The sequence below is a fragment of the Vicia villosa genome, unplaced genomic scaffold (genome assembly GCF_029867415.1).
Source record: "Vicia villosa cultivar HV-30 ecotype Madison, WI unplaced genomic scaffold, Vvil1.0 ctg.001555F_1_1, whole genome shotgun sequence".
NCBI classification, from domain to species: Eukaryota; Viridiplantae; Streptophyta; class Magnoliopsida; order Fabales; family Fabaceae; genus Vicia; species Vicia villosa.
The window spans coordinates 1-26,360 of NW_026705663.1; the positions used below are offsets into that span (position 1 = coordinate 1).

A 26,360-nucleotide genomic window follows, 5' to 3' on the forward strand; every position below is an offset into this window, starting at 1 on the left:
GTTTAACGTATCCATACATAACATTACTTCCTTGTGATTGTTTAAAATGGGAATAGAATTTGAAACTTCCGTCATAATTTAAGAGTCATTCGCATCTTTAAAACATATCTACTAAAATCCCTCAGGCTTTATGTTACAGGTCCTCCAAACAAAGTTTGTGAGAATATCATATAAGATATGAATATGGTGATTTTCCCCCCTAGGAGGTGATAAAGTTTTAAGTTTTGATTCTTTTAAACCATTCATTGAACACAAAATTTTGACTAATATCAATTTTATATTCCACAAACTCTACTATCAATTTTCCATGTTTAGAGGTATCCAAATAAAGCTCGGATCTTTAAGATTAGTTGTTTTGTAAGATGCTATGAAATAAGTCATTAGTAGAAGGATTGAGTGAGTTACCCATTTTATTTTTTCAAAGAAACGAATGCCGAATTCAGCTTTTTGAAGACCATCCGTTATAGATTATTGTTACTATGAGATAGAGAATAAATCATCTAACAAGTTTGTTTTATCTCCACTCCAAGCATGGCCACCGATCCCTAATTCTCTCATCCCCTCCTTGGTAGCACCACAGTTATTCAACTCACAAGAAACACACATGATAACGTAATTTAGAGATAACCATTTTACATATGTTGTAAAGTAGTTATCCCATAATAAAGCTAGGCCACCAGACCTACATTCATCTTCCTTTCTAAAATTTACTAACTCCTTATTATTCAATATGAAGATTATTCAAAGATGAAAGAGCTTAGTACACTTCCTTCTACTTACCCATAAAAATAGGTTTTTTTGTGGGATTCCTAGCTCTTGACATTTGCATTAGAAAATTTGTATGGCTTTTGACTCAAAACAGATACTTCGTCGAAATTGCATGTCTTATAAAGAAGTATGATTAAGACTTATACTTTAATTGCATAGTAATCATATATTTGTAGTTATAAATCAATCTTTTACAACCAACGAAGTTTAAAGTTGGGGAAAAATACCTAGGTTCCAATAATATTTTCTGCAATGTTAAAATAATGATATCTGTGAATAAAAAAGTATTTATTTGAGACGCCAATATCTTAAATAAACATCATTTATCGTAAAGAAATAGTGTGTGAAATTTTGTGCCTAAATGCTTTTGTTTAAAAAACCATGATAAATATCATGTTTAAAGACAACTATATAAAAAACTTCAAATATTCATCTGAATGCATGATAAGAAAGAAGAATAAAACCTAATCAACAAAAATGATAAAACTTTTAAAAAAATCGATAAAGGAGAAGAATTGGTAGGCCCATTTAGGTATTATATATAACAATATCAAAAAATATAGAAAATTGTTTCATCCTTATTTCAGTATAAATAAGTTTTTCACAATGCGGTGAACGTGGATCGAACACGTGACCTTCAGATCTTCAGTCTGACGCTCTCCCAACTGAGCTATCCCCGCTAGTTGTTCTTTCTTGTTGCTTAGCAATGACTTCATGTGAATGTTACATTAATTCTTTAATTTCTACAATCAGATGATATGAAATAAGTTAAAAAAAGAAGAATATTGTTATTTGGCTACAACATTTTGACTTAAATTAGATGTTAATCACAATTTCCATATGTGGTTAACGCTGGTTTTGTTGACGAGTCTTAAACAAAATAAGGTTTCTTAAACAAATACCTATGAATTGAACACGACGAAAAATTAATTTAAATACCATTAACTATAAATTTTAAGTGTTCAAAGACACACATCTATCTTTCAGTCATTCAAATAGTGTTTTTGTTAATCATGTTATAAATATTGGTTATTTATGTTAAGGGAGTGGTAAAAATGCTCCACAACATTTTAATATTCATTAGACTTGAACTAATTGAGATTTTTTTTTCTATCGTATTAGTATTGCTTTAACTAAATAGTTTGTTATTTAATTTGTCCTTAAAATTTTATGAAATAAAATAAAACCATTTAAATGGTTCCAATACGAGTAGGTCGCCTTCAATGTAATTAAAGACATTGTCATCCCAATGTGAAAGTGAAATTTACAAAAATAATCAAATCCAAAATGTTGACCATAAATTTTTTTTTAAAATAAGCCGCAATTTCTTCCAATTGAAAGATACATTTTCACTCAGTTTCAATAGTTGATGAAGCCCTAGAATTTGATTAAAGCTTCTTTGCAGCAGCATGAAGCCTATCACGTTGAATTTGGTCGAAATAATATAAATTAATAAGAAGTTATTTAGTAGAGAAATGTTCTATAGTTCAAGCAACTTCAATAAAACGTTGATTACGAGTTATTGGACGAGTCTCGCAAAAAATCCAACAATCTAATTTAATCCTTGACTAGTTTTATAATGAAAAAATTATATATAGTTTTCTAAAAAATAATAAGGTGATTTGTACAAATATCTCTTATTTAAAATGGATAAGTCCATCTTTTGGCATGCATCACATGAAATACTTGGCAAATAGTCCAAAAGAAATAATTGACACGTCTAAGAATGTTCCCAAAAGTCTTAGAGCCCGTATTGTTTAACGTATCCATACATAACATTACTTCCTTGTGATTGTTTAAAATGGGAATAGAATTTGAAACTTCCGTCATAATTTAAGAGTCATTCGCATCTTTAAAACATATCTACTAAAATCCCTCAGGCTTTATGTTACAGGTCCTCCAAACAAAGTTTGTGAGAATATCATATAAGATATGAATATGGTGATTTTCCCCCCTAGGAGGTGATAAAGTTTTAAGTTTTGATTCTTTTAAACCATTCATTGAACACAAAATTTTGACTAATATCAATTTTATATTCCACAAACTCTACTATCAATTTTCCATGTTTAGAGGTATCCAAATAAAGCTCGGATCTTTAAGATTAGTTGTTTTGTAAGATGCTATGAAATAAGTCATTAGTAGAAGGATTGAGTGAGTTACCCATTTTATTTTTTCAAAGAAACGAATGCCGAATTCAGCTTTTTGAAGACCATCCGTTATAGATTATTGTTACTATGAGATAGAGAATAAATCATCTAACAAGTTTGTTTTATCTCCACTCCAAGCATGGCCACCGATCCCTAATTCTCTCATCCCCTCCTTGGTAGCACCACAGTTATTCAACTCACAAGAAACACACATGATAACGTAATTTAGAGATAACCATTTTACATATGTTGTAAAGTAGTTATCCCATAATAAAGCTAGGCCACCAGACCTACATTCATCTTCCTTTCTAAAATTTACTAACTCCTTATTATTCAATATGAAGATTATTCAAAGATGAAAGAGCTTAGTACACTTCCTTCTACTTACCCATAAAAATAGGTTTTTTTGTGGGATTCCTAGCTCTTGACATTTGCATTAGAAAATTTGTATGGCTTTTGACTCAAAACAGATACTTCGTCGAAATTGCATGTCTTATAAAGAAGTATGATTAAGACTTATACTTTAATTGCATAGTAATCATATATTTGTAGTTATAAATCAATCTTTTACAACCAACGAAGTTTAAAGTTGGGGAAAAATACCTAGGTTCCAATAATATTTTCTGCAATGTTAAAATAATGATATCTGTGAATAAAAAAGTATTTATTTGGAGACGCCAATATCTTAAATAAACATCATTTATCGTAAAGAAATAGTGTGTGAAATTTTGTGCCTAAATGCTTTTGTTTAAAAAACCATGATAAATATCATGTTTAAAGACAACTATACAAAAAACTTCAAATATTCATCTGAATGCATGATAAGAAAGAAGAATAAAACCTAATCAACAAAAATGATAAAACTTTTAAAAAAATCGATAAAGGAGAAGAATTGGTAGGCCCATTTAGGTATTATATATAACAATAGAAAAAAATATAGAAAATTGTTTCATCCTTATTTCAGTATAAATGTTTTTCACTATGCGGTGAACGTGGATCGAACACGTGACCTTCAGATCTTCAGTCTGACGCTCTCCCAACTGAGCTATCCCCGCTAGTTGTTCTTTCTTGTTGCTTAGCAATGAATTCATGTGAATGTTACATTAATTCTTTAATTTCTACAATCAGATGATATGAAATAAGTTAAAAAAAGAAGAATATTGTTATTTGGCTACAACATTTTGACTTAAATTAGATGTTAATCACAATTTCCATATGTGGTTAACGCTGGTTTTGTTGACGAGTCTTAAACAAAACAAGGTTTCTTAAACAAATACCTATGAATTGAACACGACGAAAAATTAATTTAAATACCATTAACTATAAATTTTAAGTGTTCAAAGACACACATCTGTTTTTCAGTCATTCAAATAGTGTTTTTGTTAATCATGTTATAAATATTGGTTATTTATGTTAAGGGAGTGGTAAAAATGCTCCACAACATTTTAATATTCATTAGACTTGAACTAATTGAGATTTTTTTTCTATCGTATTAGTATTGCTTTAACTAAATAGTTTGTTATTTAATTTGTCCTTAAAATTTTATGAAATAAAATAAAACCATTTAAATGGTTCCAATACGAGTAGGTCGCCTTCAATGTAATTAAAGACATTGTCATCCCAATGTGAAAGTGAAATTTACAAAAATAATCAAATCCAAAATGTTGACCATAAATTTTTTTTTAAAATAAGCCGCAATTTCTTCCAATTGAAAGATACATTTTCACTCAGTTTCAATAGTTGATGAAGCCCTAGAATTTGATTAAAGCTTCTTTGCAGCAGCATGAAGCCTATCACGTTGAATTTGGTCGAAATAATATAAATTAATAAGAAGTTATTTAGTAGAGAAATGTTCTATAGTTCAAGCAACTTCAATAAAACGTTGATTACGAGTTATTGGACGAGTCTCGCAAAAAATCCAACAATCTAATTTAATCCTTGACTAGTTTTATAATGAAAAAATTATATATAGTTTTCTAAAAAATAATAAGGTGATTTGTACAAATATCTCTTATTTAAAATGGATAAGTCCATCTTTTGGCATGCATCACATGAAATACTTGGCAAATAGTCCAAAAGAAATAATTGACACGTCTAAGAATGTTCCCAAAAGTCTTAGAGCCCGTATTGTTTAACGTATCCATACATAACATTACTTCCTTGTGATTGTTTAAAATGGGAATAGAATTTGAAACTTCCGTCATAATTTAAGAGTCATTCGCATCTTTAAAACATATCTACTAAAATCCCTCAGGCTTTATGTTACAGGTCCTCCAAACAAAGTTTGTGAGAATATCATATAAGATATGAATATGGTGATTTTCCCCCCTAGGAGGTGATAAAGTTTTAAGTTTTGATTCTTTTAAACCATTCATTGAACACAAAATTTTGACTAATATCAATTTTATATTCCACAAACTCTACTATCAATTTTCCATGTTTAGAGGTATCCAAATAAAGCTCGGATCTTTAAGATTAGTTGTTTTGTAAGATGCTATGAAATAAGTCATTAGTAGAAGGATTGAGTGAGTTACCCATTTTATTTTTTCAAAGAAACGAATGCCGAATTCAGCTTTTTGAAGACCATCCGTTATAGATTATTGTTACTATGAGATAGAGAATAAATCATCTAACAAGTTTGTTTTATCTCCACTCCAAGCATGGCCACCGATCCCTAATTCTCTCATCCCCTCCTTGGTAGCACCACAGTTATTCAACTCACAAGAAACACACATGATAACGTAATTTAGAGATAACCATTTTACATATGTTGTAAAGTAGTTATCCCATAATAAAGCTAGGCCACCAGACCTACATTCATCTTCCTTTCTAAAATTTACTAACTCCTTATTATTCAATATGAAGATTATTCAAAGATGAAAGAGCTTAGTACACTTCCTTCTACTTACCCATAAAAATAGGTTTTTTTGTGGGATTCCTAGCTCTTGACATTTGCATTAGAAAATTTGTATGGCTTTTGACTCAAAACAGATACTTCGTCGAAATTGCATGTCTTATAAAGAAGTATGATTAAGACTTATACTTTAATTGCATAGTAATCATATATTTGTAGTTATAAATCAATCTTTTACAACCAACGAAGTTTAAAGTTGGGGAAAAATACCTAGGTTCCAATAATATTTTCTGCAATGTTAAAATAATGATATCTGTGAATAAAAAAGTATTTATTTGGAGACGCCAATATCTTAAATAAACATCATTTATCGTAAAGAAATAGTGTGTGAAATTTTGTGCCTAAATGCTTTTGTTTAAAAAACCATGATAAATATCATGTTTAAAGACAACTATACAAAAAACTTCAAATATTCATCTGAATGCATGATAAGAAAGAAGAATAAAACCTAATCAACAAAAATGATAAAACTTTTAAAAAAATCGATAAAGGAGAAGAATTGGTAGGCCCATTTAGGTATTATATATAACAATAGAAAAAAATATAGAAAATTGTTTCATCCTTATTTCAGTATAAATACGTTTTTCACTATGCGGTGAACGTGGATCGAACACGTGACCTTCAGATCTTCAGTCTGACGCTCTCCCAACTGAGCTATCCCCGCTAGTTGTTCTTTCTTGTTGCTTAGCAATGAATTCATGTGAATGTTACATTAATTCTTTAATTTCTACAATCAGATGATATGAAATAAGTTAAAAAAAGAAGAATATTGTTATTTGGCTACAACATTTTGACTTAAATTAGATGTTAATCACAATTTCCATATGTGGTTAACGCTGGTTTTGTTGACGAGTCTTAAACAAAACAAGGTTTCTTAAACAAATACCTATGAATTGAACACGACGAAAAATTAATTTAAATACCATTAACTATAAATTTTAAGTGTTCAAAGACACACATCTGTTTTTCAGTCATTCAAATAGTGTTTTTGTTAATCATGTTATAAATATTGGTTATTTATGTTAAGGGAGTGGTAAAAATGCTCCACAACATTTTAATATTCATTAGACTTGAACTAATTGAGATTTTTTTTCTATCGTATTAGTATTGCTTTAACTAAATAGTTTGTTATTTAATTTGTCCTTAAAATTTTATGAAATAAAATAAAACCATTTAAATGGTTCCAATACGAGTAGGTCGCCTTCAATGTAATTAAAGACATTGTCATCCCAATGTGAAAGTGAAATTTACAAAAATAATCAAATCCAAAATGTTGACCATAAATTTTTTTTTAAAATAAGCCGCAATTTCTTCCAATTGAAAGATACATTTTCACTCAGTTTCAATAGTTGATGAAGCCCTAGAATTTGATTAAAGCTTCTTTGCAGCAGCATGAAGCCTATCACGTTGAATTTGGTCGAAATAATATAAATTAATAAGAAGTTATTTAGTAGAGAAATGTTCTATAGTTCAAGCAACTTCAATAAAACGTTGATTACGAGTTATTGGACGAGTCTCGCAAAAAATCCAACAATCTAATTTAATCCTTGACTAGTTTTATAATGAAAAAATTATATATAGTTTTCTAAAAAATAATAAGGTGATTTGTACAAATATCTCTTATTTAAAATGGATAAGTCCATCTTTTGGCATGCATCACATGAAATACTTGGCAAATAGTCCAAAAGAAATAATTGACACGTCTAAGAATGTTCCCAAAAGTCTTAGAGCCCGTATTGTTTAACGTATCCATACATAACATTACTTCCTTGTGATTGTTTAAAATGGGAATAGAATTTGAAACTTCCGTCATAATTTAAGAGTCATTCGCATCTTTAAAACATATCTACTAAAATCCCTCAGGCTTTATGTTACAGGTCCTCCAAACAAAGTTTGTGAGAATATCATATAAGATATGAATATGGTGATTTTCCCCCCTAGGAGGTGATAAAGTTTTAAGTTTTGATTCTTTTAAACCATTCATTGAACACAAAATTTTGACTAATATCAATTTTATATTCCACAAACTCTACTATCAATTTTCCATGTTTAGAGGTATCCAAATAAAGCTCGGATCTTTAAGATTAGTTGTTTTGTAAGATGCTATGAAATAAGTCATTAGTAGAAGGATTGAGTGAGTTACCCATTTTATTTTTTCAAAGAAACGAATGCCGAATTCAGCTTTTTGAAGACCATCCGTTATAGATTATTGTTACTATGAGATAGAGAATAAATCATCTAACAAGTTTGTTTTATCTCCACTCCAAGCATGGCCACCGATCCCTAATTCTCTCATCCCCTCCTTGGTAGCACCACAGTTATTCAACTCACAAGAAACACACATGATAACGTAATTTAGAGATAACCATTTTACATATGTTGTAAAGTAGTTATCCCATAATAAAGCTAGGCCACCAGACCTACATTCATCTTCCTTTCTAAAATTTACTAACTCCTTATTATTCAATATGAAGATTATTCAAAGATGAAAGAGCTTAGTACACTTCCTTCTACTTACCCATAAAAATAGGTTTTTTTGTGGGATTCCTAGCTCTTGACATTTGCATTAGAAAATTTGTATGGCTTTTGACTCAAAACAGATACTTCGTCGAAATTGCATGTCTTATAAAGAAGTATGATTAAGACTTATACTTTAATTGCATAGTAATCATATATTTGTAGTTATAAATCAATCTTTTACAACCAACGAAGTTTAAAGTTGGGGAAAAATACCTAGGTTCCAATAATATTTTCTGCAATGTTAAAATAATGATATCTGTGAATAAAAAAGTATTTATTTGGAGACGCCAATATCTTAAATAAACATCATTTATCGTAAAGAAATAGTGTGTGAAATTTTGTGCCTAAATGCTTTTGTTTAAAAAACCATGATAAATATCATGTTTAAAGACAACTATACAAAAAACTTCAAATATTCATCTGAATGCATGATAAGAAAGAAGAATAAAACCTAATCAACAAAAATGATAAAACTTTTAAAAAAATCGATAAAGGAGAAGAATTGGTAGGCCCATTTAGGTATTATATATAACAATAGAAAAAAATATAGAAAATTGTTTCATCCTTATTTCAGTATAAATACGTTTTTCACTATGCGGTGAACGTGGATCGAACACGTGACCTTCAGATCTTCAGTCTGACGCTCTCCCAACTGAGCTATCCCCGCTAGTTGTTCTTTCTTGTTGCTTAGCAATGAATTCATGTGAATGTTACATTAATTCTTTAATTTCTACAATCAGATGATATGAAATAAGTTAAAAAAAGAAGAATATTGTTATTTGGCTACAACATTTTGACTTAAATTAGATGTTAATCACAATTTCCATATGTGGTTAACGCTGGTTTTGTTGACGAGTCTTAAACAAAACAAGGTTTCTTAAACAAATACCTATGAATTGAACACGACGAAAAATTAATTTAAATACCATTAACTATAAATTTTAAGTGTTCAAAGACACACATCTGTTTTTCAGTCATTCAAATAGTGTTTTTGTTAATCATGTTATAAATATTGGTTATTTATGTTAAGGGAGTGGTAAAAATGCTCCACAACATTTTAATATTCATTAGACTTGAACTAATTGAGATTTTTTTTCTATCGTATTAGTATTGCTTTAACTAAATAGTTTGTTATTTAATTTGTCCTTAAAATTTTATGAAATAAAATAAAACCATTTAAATGGTTCCAATACGAGTAGGTCGCCTTCAATGTAATTAAAGACATTGTCATCCCAATGTGAAAGTGAAATTTACAAAAATAATCAAATCCAAAATGTTGACCATAAATTTTTTTTTAAAATAAGCCGCAATTTCTTCCAATTGAAAGATACATTTTCACTCAGTTTCAATAGTTGATGAAGCCCTAGAATTTGATTAAAGCTTCTTTGCAGCAGCATGAAGCCTATCACGTTGAATTTGGTCGAAATAATATAAATTAATAAGAAGTTATTTAGTAGAGAAATGTTCTATAGTTCAAGCAACTTCAATAAAACGTTGATTACGAGTTATTGGACGAGTCTCGCAAAAAATCCAACAATCTAATTTAATCCTTGACTAGTTTTATAATGAAAAAATTATATATAGTTTTCTAAAAAATAATAAGGTTATTTGTACAAATATCTCTTATTTAAAATGGATAAGTCCATCTTTTGGCATGCATCACATGAAATACTTGGCAAATAGTCCAAAAGAAATAATTGACACGTCTAAGAATGTTCCCAAAAGTCTTAGAGCCCGTATTGTTTAACGTATCCATACATAACATTACTTCCTTGTGATTGTTTAAAATGGGAATAGAATTTGAAACTTCCGTCATAATTTAAGAGTCATTCGCATCTTTAAAACATATCTACTAAAATCCCTCAGGCTTTATGTTACAGGTCCTCCAAACAAAGTTTGTGAGAATATCATATAAGATATGAATATGGTGATTTTCCCCCCTAGGAGGTGATAAAGTTTTAAGTTTTGATTCTTTTAAACCATTCATTGAACACAAAATTTTGACTAATATCAATTTTATATTCCACAAACTCTACTATCAATTTTCCATGTTTAGAGGTATCCAAATAAAGCTCGGATCTTTAAGATTAGTTGTTTTGTAAGATGCTATGAAATAAGTCATTAGTAGAAGGATTGAGTGAGTTACCCATTTTATTTTTTCAAAGAAACGAATGCCGAATTCAGCTTTATGAAGACCATCCGTTATAGATTATTGTTACTATGAGATAGAGAATAAATCATCTAACAAGTTTGTTTTATCTCCACTACAAGCATGGCCACCGATCCCTAATTCTCTCATCCCCTCCTTGGTAGCACCACAGTTATTCAACTCACAAGAAACACACATGATAACGTAATTTAGAGATAACCATTTTACATATGTTGTAAAGTAGTTATCCCATAATAAAGCTAGGCCACCAGACCTACATTCATCTTCCTTTCTAAAATTTACTAACTCCTTATTATTCAATATGAAGATTATTCAAAGATGAAAGAGCTTAGTACACTTCCTTCTACTTACCCATAAAAATAGGTTTTTTTGTGGGATTCCTAGCTCTTGACATTTGCATTAGAAAATTTGTATGGCTTTTGACTCAAAACAGATACTTCGTCGAAATTGCATGTCTTATAAAGAAGTATGATTAAGACTTATACTTTAATTGCATAGTAATCATATATTTGTAGTTATAAATCAATCTTTTACAACCAACGAAGTTTAAAGTTGGGGAAAAATACCTAGGTTCCAATAATATTTTCTGCAATGTTAAAATAATGATATCTGTGAATAAAAAAGTATTTATTTGGAGACGCCAATATCTTAAATAAACATCATTTATCGTAAAGAAATAGTGTGTGAAATTTTGTGCCTAAATGCTTTTGTTTAAAAAACCATGATAAATATCATGTTTAAAGACAACTATACAAAAAACTTCAAATATTCATCTGAATGCATGATAAGAAAGAAGAATAAAACCTAATCAACAAAAATGATAAAACTTTTAAAAAAATCGATAAAGGAGAAGAATTGGTAGGCCCATTTAGGTATTATATATAACAATAGAAAAAAATATAGAAAATTGTTTCATCCTTATTTCAGTATAAATACGTTTTTCACTATGCGGTGAACGTGGATCGAACACGTGACCTTCAGATCTTCAGTCTGACGCTCTCCCAACTGAGCTATCCCCGCTAGTTGTTCTTTCTTGTTGCTTAGCAATGAATTCATGTGAATGTTACATTAATTCTTTAATTTCTACAATCAGATGATATGAAATAAGTTAAAAAAAGAAGAATATTGTTATTTGGCTACAACATTTTGACTTAAATTAGATGTTAATCACAATTTCCATATGTGGTTAACGCTGGTTTTGTTGACGAGTCTTAAACAAAACAAGGTTTCTTAAACAAATACCTATGAATTGAACACGACGAAAAATTAATTTAAATACCATTAACTATAAATTTTAAGTGTTCAAAGACACACATCTGTTTTTCAGTCATTCAAATAGTGTTTTTGTTAATCATGTTATAAATATTGGTTATTTATGTTAAGGGAGTGGTAAAAATGCTCCACAACATTTTAATATTCATTAGACTTGAACTAATTGAGATTTTTTTTCTATCGTATTAGTATTGCTTTAACTAAATAGTTTGTTATTTAATTTGTCCTTAAAATTTTATGAAATAAAATAAAACCATTTAAATGGTTCCAATACGAGTAGGTCGCCTTCAATGTAATTAAAGACATTGTCATCCCAATGTGAAAGTGAAATTTACAAAAATAATCAAATCCAAAATGTTGACCATAAATTTTTTTTTAAAATAAGCCGCAATTTCTTCCAATTGAAAGATACATTTTCACTCAGTTTCAATAGTTGATGAAGCCCTAGAATTTGATTAAAGCTTCTTTGCAGCAGCATGAAGCCTATCACGTTGAATTTGGTCGAAATAATATAAATTAATAAGAAGTTATTTAGTAGAGAAATGTTCTATAGTTCAAGCAACTTCAATAAAACGTTGATTACGAGTTATTGGACGAGTCTCGCAAAAAATCCAACAATCTAATTTAATCCTTGACTAGTTTTATAATGAAAAAATTATATATAGTTTTCTAAAAAATAATAAGGTTATTTGTACAAATATCTCTTATTTAAAATGGATAAGTCCATCTTTTGGCATGCATCACATGAAATACTTGGCAAATAGTCCAAAAGAAATAATTGACACGTCTAAGAATGTTCCCAAAAGTCTTAGAGCCCGTATTGTTTAACGTATCCATACATAACATTACTTCCTTGTGATTGTTTAAAATGGGAATAGAATTTGAAACTTCCGTCATAATTTAAGAGTCATTCGCATCTTTAAAACATATCTACTAAAATCCCTCAGGCTTTATGTTACAGGTCCTCCAAACAAAGTTTGTGAGAATATCATATAAGATATGAATATGGTGATTTTCCCCCCTAGGAGGTGATAAAGTTTTAAGTTTTGATTCTTTTAAACCATTCATTGAACACAAAATTTTGACTAATATCAATTTTATATTCCACAAACTCTACTATCAATTTTCCATGTTTAGAGGTATCCAAATAAAGCTCGGATCTTTAAGATTAGTTGTTTTGTAAGATGCTATGAAATAAGTCATTAGTAGAAGGATTGAGTGAGTTACCCATTTTATTTTTTCAAAGAAACGAATGCCGAATTCAGCTTTATGAAGACCATCCGTTATAGATTATTGTTACTATGAGATAGAGAATAAATCATCTAACAAGTTTGTTTTATCTCCACTACAAGCATGGCCACCGATCCCTAATTCTCTCATCCCCTCCTTGGTAGCACCACAGTTATTCAACTCACAAGAAACACACATGATAACGTAATTTAGAGATAACCATTTTACATATGTTGTAAAGTAGTTATCCCATAATAAAGCTAGGCCACCAGACCTACATTCATCTTCCTTTCTAAAATTTACTAACTCCTTATTATTCAATATGAAGATTATTCAAAGATGAAAGAGCTTAGTACACTTCCTTCTACTTACCCATAAAAATAGGTTTTTTTGTGGGATTCCTAGCTCTTGACATTTGCATTAGAAAATTTGTATGGCTTTTGACTCAAAACAGATACTTCGTCGAAATTGCATGTCTTATAAAGAAGTATGATTAAGACTTATACTTTAATTGCATAGTAATCATATATTTGTAGTTATAAATCAATCTTTTACAACCAACGAAGTTTAAAGTTGGGGAAAAATACCTAGGTTCCAATAATATTTTCTGCAATGTTAAAATAATGATATCTGTGAATAAAAAAGTATTTATTTGGAGACGCCAATATCTTAAATAAACATCATTTATCGTAAAGAAATAGTGTGTGAAATTTTGTGCCTAAATGCTTTTGTTTAAAAAACCATGATAAATATCATGTTTAAAGACAACTATACAAAAAACTTCAAATATTCATCTGAATGCATGATAAGAAAGAAGAATAAAACCTAATCAACAAAAATGATAAAACTTTTAAAAAAATCGATAAAGGAGAAGAATTGGTAGGCCCATTTAGGTATTATATATAACAATATCAAAAAATATAGAAAATTGTTTCATCCTTATTTCAGTATAAATAAGTTTTTCACAATGCGGTGAACGTGGATCGAACACGTGACCTTCAGATCTTCAGTCTGACGCTCTCCCAACTGAGCTATCCCCGCTAGTTGTTCTTTCTTGTTGCTTAGCAATGACTTCATGTGAATGTTACATTAATTCTTTAATTTCTACAATCAGATGATATGAAATAAGTTAAAAAAAGAAGAATATTGTTATTTGGCTACAACATTTTGACTGAAATTAGATGTTAATCACAATTTCCATATGTGGTTAACGCTGGTTTTCTTGACGAGTCTTAAACAAAATAAGGTTTCTTAAACAAATACCTATGAATTGAACACGACGAAAAATTAATTTAAATACCATTAACTATAAATTTTAAGTGTTCAAAGACTCACATCTATCTTTCAGTCATTCAAATAGTGTTTTTGTTAATCATGTTATAAATATTGGTTATTTATGTTAAGGGAGTGGTAAAAATGCTCCACAACATTTTAATATTCATTAGACTTGAACTAATTGAGATTTTTTTTTCTATCGTATTAGTATTGCTTTAACTAAATAGTTTGTTATTTAATTTGTCCTTAAAATTTTATGAAATAAAATAAAACCATTTAAATGGTTCCAATACGAGTAGGTCGCCTTCAATGTAATTGAAGACATTGTCATCCCAATGTGAAAGTGAAATTTACAAAAATAATCAAATCCAAAATGTTGACCATAAATTTTTTTTTTAAATAAGCCGCAATTTCTTCCAATTGAAAGATACATTTTCACTCAGTTTCAATAGTTGATGAAGCCCTAGAATTTGATTAAAGCTTCTTTGCAGTAGCATGAAGCCTATCACGTTGAATTTGGTCGAAATAATATAAATTAATAAGAAGTTATTTAGTAGAGAAATGTTCTATAGTTCAAGCAACTTCAATAAAACGTTGATTACGAGTTATTGGACGAGTCTCGCAGAAAATCCAACAATCTAATTTAATCCTTGACTAGTTTTATAATGAAAAAATTATATATAGTTTTCTAAAAAATAATAAGGTGATTTGTACAAATATCTCTTATTTAAATTGGATAAGTCCATCTTTTGGCATGCATCACATGAAATACTTGGCAAATAGTCCAAAAGAAATAATTGACACGTCTAAGAATGTTCCCAAAAGTCTTAGAGCCCGTATTGTTTAACGTATCCATACATAACATTACTTCCTTGTGATTGTTTAAAATGGGAATAGAATTTGAAACTTCCGTCATAATTTAAGAGTCATTCGCATCTTTAAAACATATCTACTAAAATCCCTCAGGCTTTATGTTACAGGTCCTCCAAACAAAGTTTGTGAGAATATCATATAAGATAGGAATATGGTGATTTTCCCCCCTAGGAGGTGATAAAGTTTTAAGTTTTGATTCTTTTAAACCATTCATTGAACACAAAATTTTGACTAATATCAATTTTATATTCCACAAACTCTACTATCAATTTTCCATGTTTAGAGGTATCCAAATAAAGCTCGGATCTTTAAGATTAGTTGTTTTGTAAGATGCTATGAAATAAGTCATTAGTAGAAGGATCGAATGAGTTACCCATTTTATTTTTTCAAAGAAACGAATTCCGAATTCAGCTTTTTGAAGACCATCCGTTATAGATTATTGTTACTATGAGATAGAGAATAAATCATCTAACAAGTTTGTTTTATCTCCACTCCAAGCATGGCCACCGATCCCTAATTCTCTCATCCCCTCCTTGGTAGCACCACAATTATTCAACTCACAAGAAACACACATGATAACGTAATTTAGAGATAACCATTTTACATATGTTGTAAAGTAGTTATCCCATAATAAAGCTAGGCCACCAGACCTACATTCATCTTCCTTTCTAAAATTTACTAACTCCTTATTATTCAATATGAAGATTATTCAAAGATGAAAGAGCTTAGTACACTTCCTTCTACTTACCCATAAAAATAGGTTTTTTGTGGGATTCCTAGCTCTTGACATTTGCATTAGAAAATTTGTATGGCTTTTGACTCAAAACAGATACTTGGTCGAAATTGCATGTCTTATAAAGAAGTATGATTAAGACTTATACTTTAATTGCATAGTAATCATATATTTGTAGTTATAAATCAATCTTTTACAACCAACGGAGTTTAAAGTTGGGGAAAAATACCTAGGTTCCAATAATATTTTCTGCAATGTTAAAATAATGATATCTGTGAATAAAAAAGTGTTTATTTGGAGACGCCAATATCTTAAATAAACATCATTTATTGTAAAGAAATAGTGTGTGAAATTTTGTGCCTAAATGCTTTTGTTTAAAAAACCATGATAAATATCATGTTTAAAGACAACTATATAAAAAACTTCAAATATTCATCTGAATGCGTGATAAGAAAGAAGAATAAAACCTAATCAACAAAAATGATAAAACTTTTAAAAAATCGATAAAGGAGAAGAATTGGTAGGCCCATTTAGGTATTATATATAACAATATAAAAAAATATAGAAAATTGTTTCATCCTTATTTCAATATAAATACGTTTTACACAATGCGGTGAACGTGGATCGAACACGTGACCTTCAGATCTTCAGTCTGACGCTTTCCCAACTGAGCTATCCCCGCTAGTTATTCTTTCTTGTTGCTTAGCAATGACTTCATGTGAATGTTACATTAATTTGTTAATTTCTACAATCAGATGATATGAAATAAGTTAAAAAAAGAAGAATATTGTTATTTGGCTACAACATTTTGACTGAAATTAGATGTTAATCACAATTTCCATATGTGGTTAACGCTGGTTTTCTTGACGAGTCTTAAACAAAATAAGGTTTCTTAAACAAATACCTATGAATTGAACACGACGAAAAATTAATTTAAATACCATTAACTATAAATTTTAAGTGTTCAAAGACTCACATCTATCTTTCAGTCATTCAAATAGTGTTTTTGTTAATCATGTTATAAATATTGGTTATTTATGTTAAGGGAGTGGTAAAAATGCTCCACAACATTTTAATATTCATTAGACTTGAACTAATTGAGATTTTTTTTTTCTATCGTATTAGTATTGCTTTAACTAAATAGTTTGTTATTTAATTTGTCCTTAAAATTTTATGAAATAAAATAAAACCATTTAAATGGTTCCATTACGAGTAGGTCGCCTTCAATGTATTTAAAGACATTGTCATCCCAATGTGAAAGTGAAATTTACAAAAATAATCAAATCCAAAATGTTGACCATTAATTTTTTTTTTAAATAAGCCACAATTTCTTCCAATTGAAAGATACATTTTCACTCAGTTTCAATAGTTGATGAAGCCGTAGAATTTGATTAAAGCTTCTTTGTGTTAGAACAAGATTTGTTCTGATCAATATTCTTAGTTTTGATGATAACAAGGATATGAATTTGTGTGAGATAATGTGGTACTCTAATACATTGCAATTTCCCTTTCAGGAAATATATAAAGAGTATGCACAAATCAGCGCTCAGAAGCTTTGTCTCAGAAGGTTCAGCATGCAACATCAGAACATGGTCTGGCAAGACATCAGAAGATGGTCAAGGCAGAATCAGAACATGGGTCTATGGAAGCATCAGAAGAACATGAGATCAGAAGCAGAAGCACTGAAGTTCTCATGGTATCACGCTCAGAAGCACTTCAAGGTCAGAAGACAAGAAGATGCTTTGCACCAAGCTGTTTGACTCTGATGATATTCAAATATTATATTCACAAACATCAGATCAGAAGAAAGTACAGGTGGCAGGCTACGCTGACTGACAAAAGGAACGTTGGAAGCTATTAAAGGCAACGTCAGTAGACACAGCGTGAACAAGGCTCGAGGTAGTTGACAAAAGCGTGAAACATTAAATGCAAAGCTGTACGGAACACGCAAAGCATTAAATGCGCTCAACGGTCATCTTCTCAAACGCCTATAAATATGAAGTTCTGATGAGAAGCAAGATTGACGATTTGCTAACAATTAACTTGCTGAAACGCTGATCAAAATCAAAGCTCAGAAACTTCATCTTCATCAAAGCTCACTACATTGCTGTTGTAATATATTAGTGAGATTAAGCTTAAACGTTAAGAGAAATATCACGGTTGTGATTATAGCTTTTCAGAAGCAATTGTAATACTCTTAGAATTGATTACATTAATTTGTAAGTAACTAGAGTGATCAAGTGTTGATCAGGATACTCTAGGAAGTCTTAGCTTGTGTCTAAGCAGTTGTAATTAGAGTGATCACATGGTGGTCAGGATACTCTAAGAAAGTCTTAGCTTGTGTCTAAGCATTTGTTCCTGGAGTGATCAGGTTGTGATCAGGATACTCTAGAAGACTTAGTCGTGGACTAAGTGGAAAACCATTGTAATCTGTTGCGATTAGTGGATTAAATCCTCAGGTGAGGTAAATCACTCCGCGGGGGTGGACTGGAGTAGTTTAGTTAACAACGAACCAGGATAAAAATAACTGTGCAATTTATTTTTATCGTTCAAGTTTTTAGACTACACTTATTCAAACCCCCCCTTTCTAAGTGTTTTTCTTTCCTTCAATTGGCATCAGAGCGCCGGTTCTAAGGTGCAAGCACTTAACCGTGTTTAGAACTGATTCAGGAAGAGAAAAACGCTTCAGTAAAAGATGGCTGGTGAAATTCCAACAAATCCAGCTGCATCTACATCTGGCTCTGCTGAGCAATACAATGGTAACAATGGTTATACTAGACCACCAGTATTTGAATGTGAAAACTTTGAATACTGGAAAGATAAACTGGAAAGTTACTTTCTTGGTCTAGATGCTGATCTATGGGATCTTCTACTGGATGGTTACAAACATCCTGTTAAAGCTACTGGTGTAAGGCTCACGAGAAGCGAAATGAATGATGATCAAAAGAAAGATTTCAAGAATCATCACATATGCAGGACTGTTTTGCTGAATGCTATCTCTCATGCTGAGTATGAGAAGATATCTAACAGGGAAACGGCCCATGACATATATGAGTCCTTGAAGATGACTCATGAAGGAAATGCTCAAGTCAAGGAGACCAAAGCTCTCGCACTAATCCAGAAGTATGAAGCCTTCAAGATGGAGGATGATGAAGACATTGAAAAGATGTTTTCAAGATTTCAAACTCTGACTGCTGGATTGAGAGTTCTCGACAAAGGCTACACCAAGGCTGATCATGTAAAGAAAATCATCAGAAGTTTGCCCAGAAGATGGGGCCCAATGGTGACTGCATTCAAGATTGCGAAGAATCTGAATGAAGTTTCTTTGGAAGAGCTTATCAGTGCCTTGAGAAGCCATGAAATAGAGCTGGACGCAAACGAGCCTCAGAAGAAAGGTAAGTCTATTGCATTAAAATATAATATTAAAAAAATGCACTAACGCTTTTCAGGCTAGAGAAGAAGATCCTGAAGAATCAGAATCTGAAGAAGAAGATGAACTGTCCATGATCTCCAGAAGGGTGAACCAACTCTGGAAGAGCAAGCAAAGGAAGTTCAGAGGCTTCAGAAGTTCAAAGAAATTTGAACGAGGAGAATCTTCTGGTGACAGAAGATCTGACAAGAAGAAGGCTGTCTGCTATGAGTGCAATGAGCCTGGACATTACAAGAATGAGTGTCCGAAACTTCAGAAGGAGAATCCCAAGAAGAAGTTTCATAAGAAGAAAGGTCTTATGGCAACATGGGATGATTCTGAATCAGAATCAGGATCAGACTCTGAAGGAGAGCAGGCAAACTTTGCGCTGATGGCGACAGAAGATGATGGATCAGAATCTACATCAGAATCAGATTCTGAAGAGGTATTTTCTGAACTATCTAGAGAAGAGTTAGTTTCCAGTCTAACAGAGCTTCTTGAATTAAAAGCTCATCTTAGTATCAAATACAAAAAGCTGAAAAAGCAATTTGAATTTGAAACTAAGAAGCTTGAGTTGGAAAATTCTGAATTAAAAGAAAAAGTTTTAAAATTATCCAATAATGTTGGATCTCCTTCTGATTCAGAAAAATCCACTCCCAGTCTGAATCATATTCTGAAAGAATATGATTTGAGTTTCAGGAAGTTCTTATCTAGAAGTATTGGCAGAAGTCAGCTAGCTTCTATGATATATGCTGTGTCTGGGAACAAGAGAGTTGGCATTGGTTATGAGGGTGAAATCCCATACAAGCTTGAATCTGTGGATGATATGAAAATATCATACAAGCCTCTGTATAACCAATTTAAATTTGGCCACTCCCATGATATTAAGCACACATCACATGCACAAAGTTTTCACATAACACACACCAAGAAGCATGTGACACAACCTAAGAAATATCATGGAACTAAGAATAAGAAGTATCATACTGTTCCTCCTGTTAAATATTTTGCTAAACCCAAGTTCAATCAGAACTTGAGGAGAACTAACAAGAAAGGACCCAAGAAATTGTGGGTACCTAAGGAAAAGATTATTCCTATTGCAGATATCCTTGGCGGAAAAGAGGACAAAAAGCAAAATGTCATGGTACCTGGACTCTGGGTGCTCGCGACACATGACGGGAAGAAGGTCTACATTCCAAGACCTGGTGCTTAAACCAGGTGGAGAAGTCAAGTTTGGAGGAGATCAGAAGGGCAAAATCATTGGCTCTGGAACCATAAGTCTTGGTAACTCTCCTTCCATAACGAATGTACTTCTTGTAGAAGGATTAAAGCATAACTTATTGTCCATAAGTCAATTAAGTGACAATGGTTATGATATAATCTTCAATAAAAAGTCTTGCAAGGCTGTAAGTCAGAAGGATGGCTCAATCCTATTTACAGGCAAGAGGAAGAGCAACATTTATAAGATTGATCTTTCTGATCTTAAGAAGCAGAAGGTGACTTGTCTTATGTCTGTTTCTGAAGAGCAATGGGTCTGGCACAGAAGATTAGGACATGCTAGTTTGAGAAAGATTTCTCAGATTAACAAACTAAATCTAGTCAGAGGACTCCCAAATCTGAAATACAAATCAGATGCTCTTTGTGAAGCATGTCAGAAGGGCAAGTTCTCCAGACCTGCATTCAAGTCTAAGAATGTTGTTTCTACCTCAAGGCCGTTAGAACTCTTGCACATTGATCTGTTTGGCCCAGTCAAAACAACATCTGTCAGAGGGAAGAAATATGGATTAGTCATCGTTGATGATTATAGCCGCTGGACTTGGGTAAAGTTCTTGAAACACAAGGATGAGTCTCATTCAGTGTTCTTTGAATTCTGCACTCAGATCCAATCTGAGAAAGAGTGCAAAATCATAAAGGTCAGAAGTGATCATGGTGGCGAATTTGAGAACAGATTCTTTGAGGAGTTCTTCAAAGAAAATGGTATTGCCCATGATTTCTCTTGCCCCAGAACTCCACAGCAAAATGGAGTTGTAGAGCGAAAGAATAGGACTCTACAAGAAATGGCCAGAACCATGATCAATGAAACCAATATGGCTAAGCATTTCTGGGCAGAAGCAATAAACACTGCATGTTATATTCAGAATAGAATCTCTATCAGACCTATTCTAAATAAGACTCCTTATGAATTGTGGAAGAACAGAAAGCCCAACATTTCATATTTCCATCCTTTTGGATGTGTATGTTTTATTCTGAATACTAAAGATCATCTTGGTAAGTTTGATTCCAAAGCACAAAAATGTTTTCTTCTTGGATATTCTGAACGCTCTAAAGGCTACAGAGTATACAATACTGAAACATTGATTGTAGAAGAATCAATCAATATCAGGTTTGATGATAAGCTTGGTCTTGAAAAACCAAAGCAGTTTGAGAATTTTGCAGATTTTGATATTGATATATCAGAAGCAGTAGAACCAAGAAGCAAAGCTGCAGAAGCTGGCAGTCTCAGAAGTACCGAATCAGAAGATCAAGTTGCTGCATCTTTAGAGAATCTGAGAATCTCTGAAGAACCTACAGTCAGAAGATCACCTAGACTTGCTTCAGCTCATTCAGAAGATGTGATTCTTGGGAAGAAAGAAGATCCTATCAGAACCAGATCATTTCTTAAAAATGACAATCAGAAGCAGTGATCAGAATCAAAAGGCGTAAAGTCTATTCATATTCTACAGCTGTCATCCATTATCTGATGGTGAACACGTGTCTGTGCGGTTAGTACAAAGCGTGCAGTTGAAAAGACGCCGACCTAGGTAACTGTGTTAAATCATTTCATTTACCATGTTCTCTCTCCTAATGTCATTTCTCATTAAATGCATAATGATTTCTTTATTTTCAAATCTTTTAAATAACCCGCTTCATCTTCATTCCCTCTTTTTCTCTCTTTCTCTCTCTCTTGTGCATCCCCTTCGTTGCATTTTTTTAAACCCTAGTTTTTGATTTGATCTCAAAGCATAATCATCATGAACTCATCTTCTTGTTCATCGAACTCAAAAGAAAAGCTCACCTATACACAGATCCTTCTAAGCAAATATGAGTATGCTCCATTGAAAACATGCTTAATACCCACGAAAGAACTGGAAGTTCTATGTGAATCTGCTGTGGACATCAACAACCTAAAAGCAAATGGCTTTAAGTGTGATGCAAGAATCTTTGAGCAAGGATGGTCTAAGTATCTTGATAGATTGGTTGGTCCAATTTATCCTGAACTTGTGAAGGATTTCTGGGTACATGCAACGGTTACCCCAACTGCCATCATTTCATTCGTGCTAGGGCATGAAGTGGTTATCACTGAAAAGCTCATCAGGAAGCTGTACAATCTGAATGATGAAGAAGGCTGGACTGGTTTTCGACATGCATCAGTTGATTGGTCTAAAGTTGAACAACAAATCTCTCAGACTTTTGGAATTGACTCTAATAACACAGGCACCTTAAGGCCGTTTTATAAAGTATGGGCTGAGATTATTCTGGGTTCCCTTCACCATAGAAAGAGGATGCTCTCCTCCTCCTACATCAGTCCGGATCACAAGTATACTCTTTTCTGCATTGGCAAAAAGACTGAGATCAACATCTCCCATATTTTGTTTGAGAATCTGAAGACTTCTATCTTTGAGTCAAGAGAAGACGAAAGGGCGAAGTACCCTCATATTTCAAGAACGACTATTCCTTTTGGAAGAATGATTTCAGACATTCTGATTGAAAGCAAAGTGCTGGACTCCATCAGAAAACTCAATGCGTCCCACTTTCTTGGAGTAGTTCAAGGTCCCATTTTCAATGGCGTGGATTTGTTCAGACTGGAACTCATTCAAAATGTACCTTCTGTGTGCACAAGCTTTCCTGACATTCTGTCAAGAAGAGTTGCTGTTGAAGGTTTTGCCTCTTTGTTTCAAAAAGAACTGCATCAGGTTGTCAAGCTTTACCTGGAAGATTGTGTTAGGAAGCAATCAGATATTGATCCTGCTTGGATCCGTGGCAGAGTACTTTCGTCCAAGGCTGATCTTCTGAAGAAGGATCAGAAGGAACTAAAGGCTAGGCTAAAAAGAAAAGCCCAAGAAGATGAGGCTCAGAAAGCCAAGAAGTTGAGAGTCACCTATGATCCTGACAAGGTGGACTCTGAAGAACGAAGAGATAAAAGGATTAGAGATTCCTTTCGCAGAACCAGATCTTCTTCTTCTGTACAAACCTCCAGGCAGGTTTTTACTCCACCTCCTTCTGTCCCTAAACCATCTTTCCAATCACCTCCATCTGAACCAAAAGTAAACTTCACCTTACCAAATCCTTCTCCATCATCCTTCTCCTCTCCCATTCTAAACCCCACACCTTTAAGTATTCTTCCCCCAACTCCTTCTGATAAATATTTATCACCAATTCCCGTTACAAATACTCCATCCTCTTCTCAATCTATCATTTCTGATATTCCATCTTCATCAATCATTCTCTCAGATATCCCTTCTTCCTCATCCACCCCACCTCCACCTTCTATATCCCATCCCTTACCTACCAGAAAATCCAAACCTTACTGTCTTCTCTACCCTGACTACAAATTCACCTTCAATCCGCCTGAACCTGAACCCTATACCTACTTGGAACTTTTCAGACATGAGGTGATTAGCAGTCTAGACCTTCTGAAGGATGCATTTCTAAATGGTCTGGATGATGTTTCTACAAGAAATCTCTGGAGAAGATTTCGCAAGGATTTTCAAGTAGAAGCAATGGGAGTACAGAAAAGACTAGTGGCTGCTGCTCCTGGTTACCCTGGTTACCTTCTGGAGGATGATAATGGTATATACTACCATCCTCTCAGAAATTGTGTTGCTGCTGAGGAGAAGCAGTTTGTGGATGAGATGGAAGAAGCAAGACTTGCTGCTGCAATGGAAGCTAATCCACGCAGGGATATTGTTATCTGGATTCCTGATTATCCAGTTCTGCTCGGGGATTTCAAGACACTCTTTGACTTTCTGAGAGAAAACCCTTCTGAGAAAGACCCAAGCCTGGTCATTCCAGAAGTTGTTGACCCACCAGAAGTTGAAGGTCCTTCTGCTCCCAGGAATCTTGCTGCCATTCTTCAGGCACTTGAGAATGGAGATTCGGAAATTCCTGCTGCAGAATATGGAGATGCTTCTATGCAAGAAGCAGATGTAGAAGATCATGTTGCTGAATCAGTTCTTGTTGAGGAAATCCCTGCAAATGATCTATCTATGGAAGCTACAGATCACAATGCTATTCCTGTGGTTAGAAGCGGTGAAGCTTCTTCTGATGAATCTTCTCGTCTTGCAAGAACTCTGGAAGATATTCAGAAGAAACAGGATGAGTTTAGAGCTTTCATGGAGAGGCAAGAAGGATACAACAATGGGGTTCAAGAGATGCTGGCCAAGATCTTGTCAAGGCTAGGGTCGTCTTAAATTGAGTCTGTGTGGTTTTGTTTTTGCTTTTGCTGCATCTGTTTTTGTGCATCTTGTCTTCCTTCTCTGCGTGTACTTCTGTACCTGCTGTTTGAACTTCAATGAAATCATCCTTTTTCCTCCGTGTGTTTCTTTTTGTTTGTATCTGAATCTTTTCTGTTGTTTGATGATATGACAAAAAGGGGGAGAAATATGTGATAAATGATTTTATTTAATCAGTTGCTTTACTAACAGAACTTGCAAAGTTCTATGTTTTTAAGTTGTGTTGTTGCAGGAATCGAAGATTCAAGATCAACATAAGAAGCAACGAGATAAGCAACAAGATGAATCAAGCTCTTGGATTCTTGAAGCAAGCTGAGTGCTATGAAGCTTCAGAATCAGAAGCAAGAAGGAAGAATGATCAGAAATTCTGATAATAGAATATGATCCAAATCATTGTCTATTTGCTCTGATACATTGTCTATTGGATCTGATATATTCTATATGGCTTATATGGCTCTGATACATATTTTGTGTTCTGATACACATTTTATGTTCTAACTCATTCATGCTGACTTTTGTCGTTTAGTTTTGTTCTGTAACATTTCAGGATGTAGAGATGCTCTGATGATGCTCTGGTACATTCAACAATGTTCTGATACAATCTAGCATGAAGAGATGTAAGAAGAAATTCAAAGCTCTGAAGCTATCCGAGGGAAGCAGAAATCAGAAGCTGTGAATGTTCTAAAGATCCAGAAAACTCAAGTTCTGAAGCTGTCCTAAATGGAAGCATGAATCAGAAGCTGTGAATGTTCTGAAGATCAAAGAAATTCAAGTTCTGAAGCTGTCCTAAATGGAAGCAGGAATCAGAAGCTATGAGTGTTCTAGGAATCTAAAGAAATTCAAGTTCTGAAGCTGTCCAATGGAAGCAGAAGTCAGAAGCTATGAATTATCAGAAGACAGAAGCTTATGTGATCGTCTCTACCGAAATAATCAGGGAAGTCTTTTATTATTAAAGTTCTTCGAGTATTTATTTCAGGGGGAGATTATTCATCTCAGGGGGAGATTGTTAATCTCAGGGGGAGACATATTCACATGCTTATGCTATAGCTGTGTAATTTGTCTTTAGCCGTCTGCTCTTTCTGATCGCAAATTCATATCCTTTATATATGTTTTTGTCATCATCAAAAAGGGGGAGATTGTTAGAACAAGATTTGTTCTGATCAATATTCTTAGTTTTGATGATAACAAGGATATGAATTTTGTGTGAGATAATGTGGTACTCTAATACATTGCAATTTCCCTTTCAGGAAATATATAAAGAGTATGCACAAATCAGCGCTCAGAAGCTTTGTCTCAGAAGGTTCAGCATGCAACATCAGAACATGGTCTGGCAAGACATCAGAAGATGGTCAAGGTGTCGCGGGCGAAAAATCGTTTTTGTTCCTCTTTTTTGTGGGATGAGACACCTGATGCCTTCTTTGGGCTCGAGTGCTCAAAAAAATGATTTTTCTTTTGTACCGACCAAACTTTTTATTGTTTCCAAAAGAGGAAAAGGAAAAAAGCTGCAATAACCTAAAAAGTGGGGGAGAGATTCCGGGTAAGAGGGTTGGTTATACG

At 32.6% G+C, this 26,360-nt stretch overlaps 7 non-coding genes across 7 annotated transcripts; all 7 read right to left on the reverse strand.

Moving 5' to 3' along the window:
* Window positions 1-1,375: 1,375 nt before the first annotated feature.
* TRNAF-GAA (transfer RNA phenylalanine (anticodon GAA)) lies at window positions 1,376-1,448 on the reverse strand. The gene has a single exon. It is a non-coding gene; the product is annotated as a tRNA-Phe (tRNA).
* Window positions 1,449-3,897: 2,449 nt separating this feature from the next.
* Window positions 3,898-3,970, reverse strand: TRNAF-GAA (transfer RNA phenylalanine (anticodon GAA)). Its single transcript has one exon. It is a non-coding gene; the product is annotated as a tRNA-Phe (tRNA).
* A 2,450-nt stretch (window positions 3,971-6,420) lies between these two features.
* On the reverse strand, window positions 6,421-6,493 carry TRNAF-GAA (transfer RNA phenylalanine (anticodon GAA)). The gene has a single exon. It is a non-coding gene; the product is annotated as a tRNA-Phe (tRNA).
* Window positions 6,494-8,943: 2,450 nt separating this feature from the next.
* Window positions 8,944-9,016, reverse strand: TRNAF-GAA (transfer RNA phenylalanine (anticodon GAA)). The gene has a single exon. It is a non-coding gene; the product is annotated as a tRNA-Phe (tRNA).
* Window positions 9,017-11,466: 2,450 nt separating this feature from the next.
* On the reverse strand, window positions 11,467-11,539 carry TRNAF-GAA (transfer RNA phenylalanine (anticodon GAA)). Its single transcript has one exon. It is a non-coding gene; the product is annotated as a tRNA-Phe (tRNA).
* A 2,450-nt stretch (window positions 11,540-13,989) lies between these two features.
* TRNAF-GAA (transfer RNA phenylalanine (anticodon GAA)) lies at window positions 13,990-14,062 on the reverse strand. Its single transcript has one exon. It is a non-coding gene; the product is annotated as a tRNA-Phe (tRNA).
* A 2,449-nt stretch (window positions 14,063-16,511) lies between these two features.
* Window positions 16,512-16,584, reverse strand: TRNAF-GAA (transfer RNA phenylalanine (anticodon GAA)). Its single transcript has one exon. It is a non-coding gene; the product is annotated as a tRNA-Phe (tRNA).
* Window positions 16,585-26,360: the final 9,776 nt, after the last annotated feature.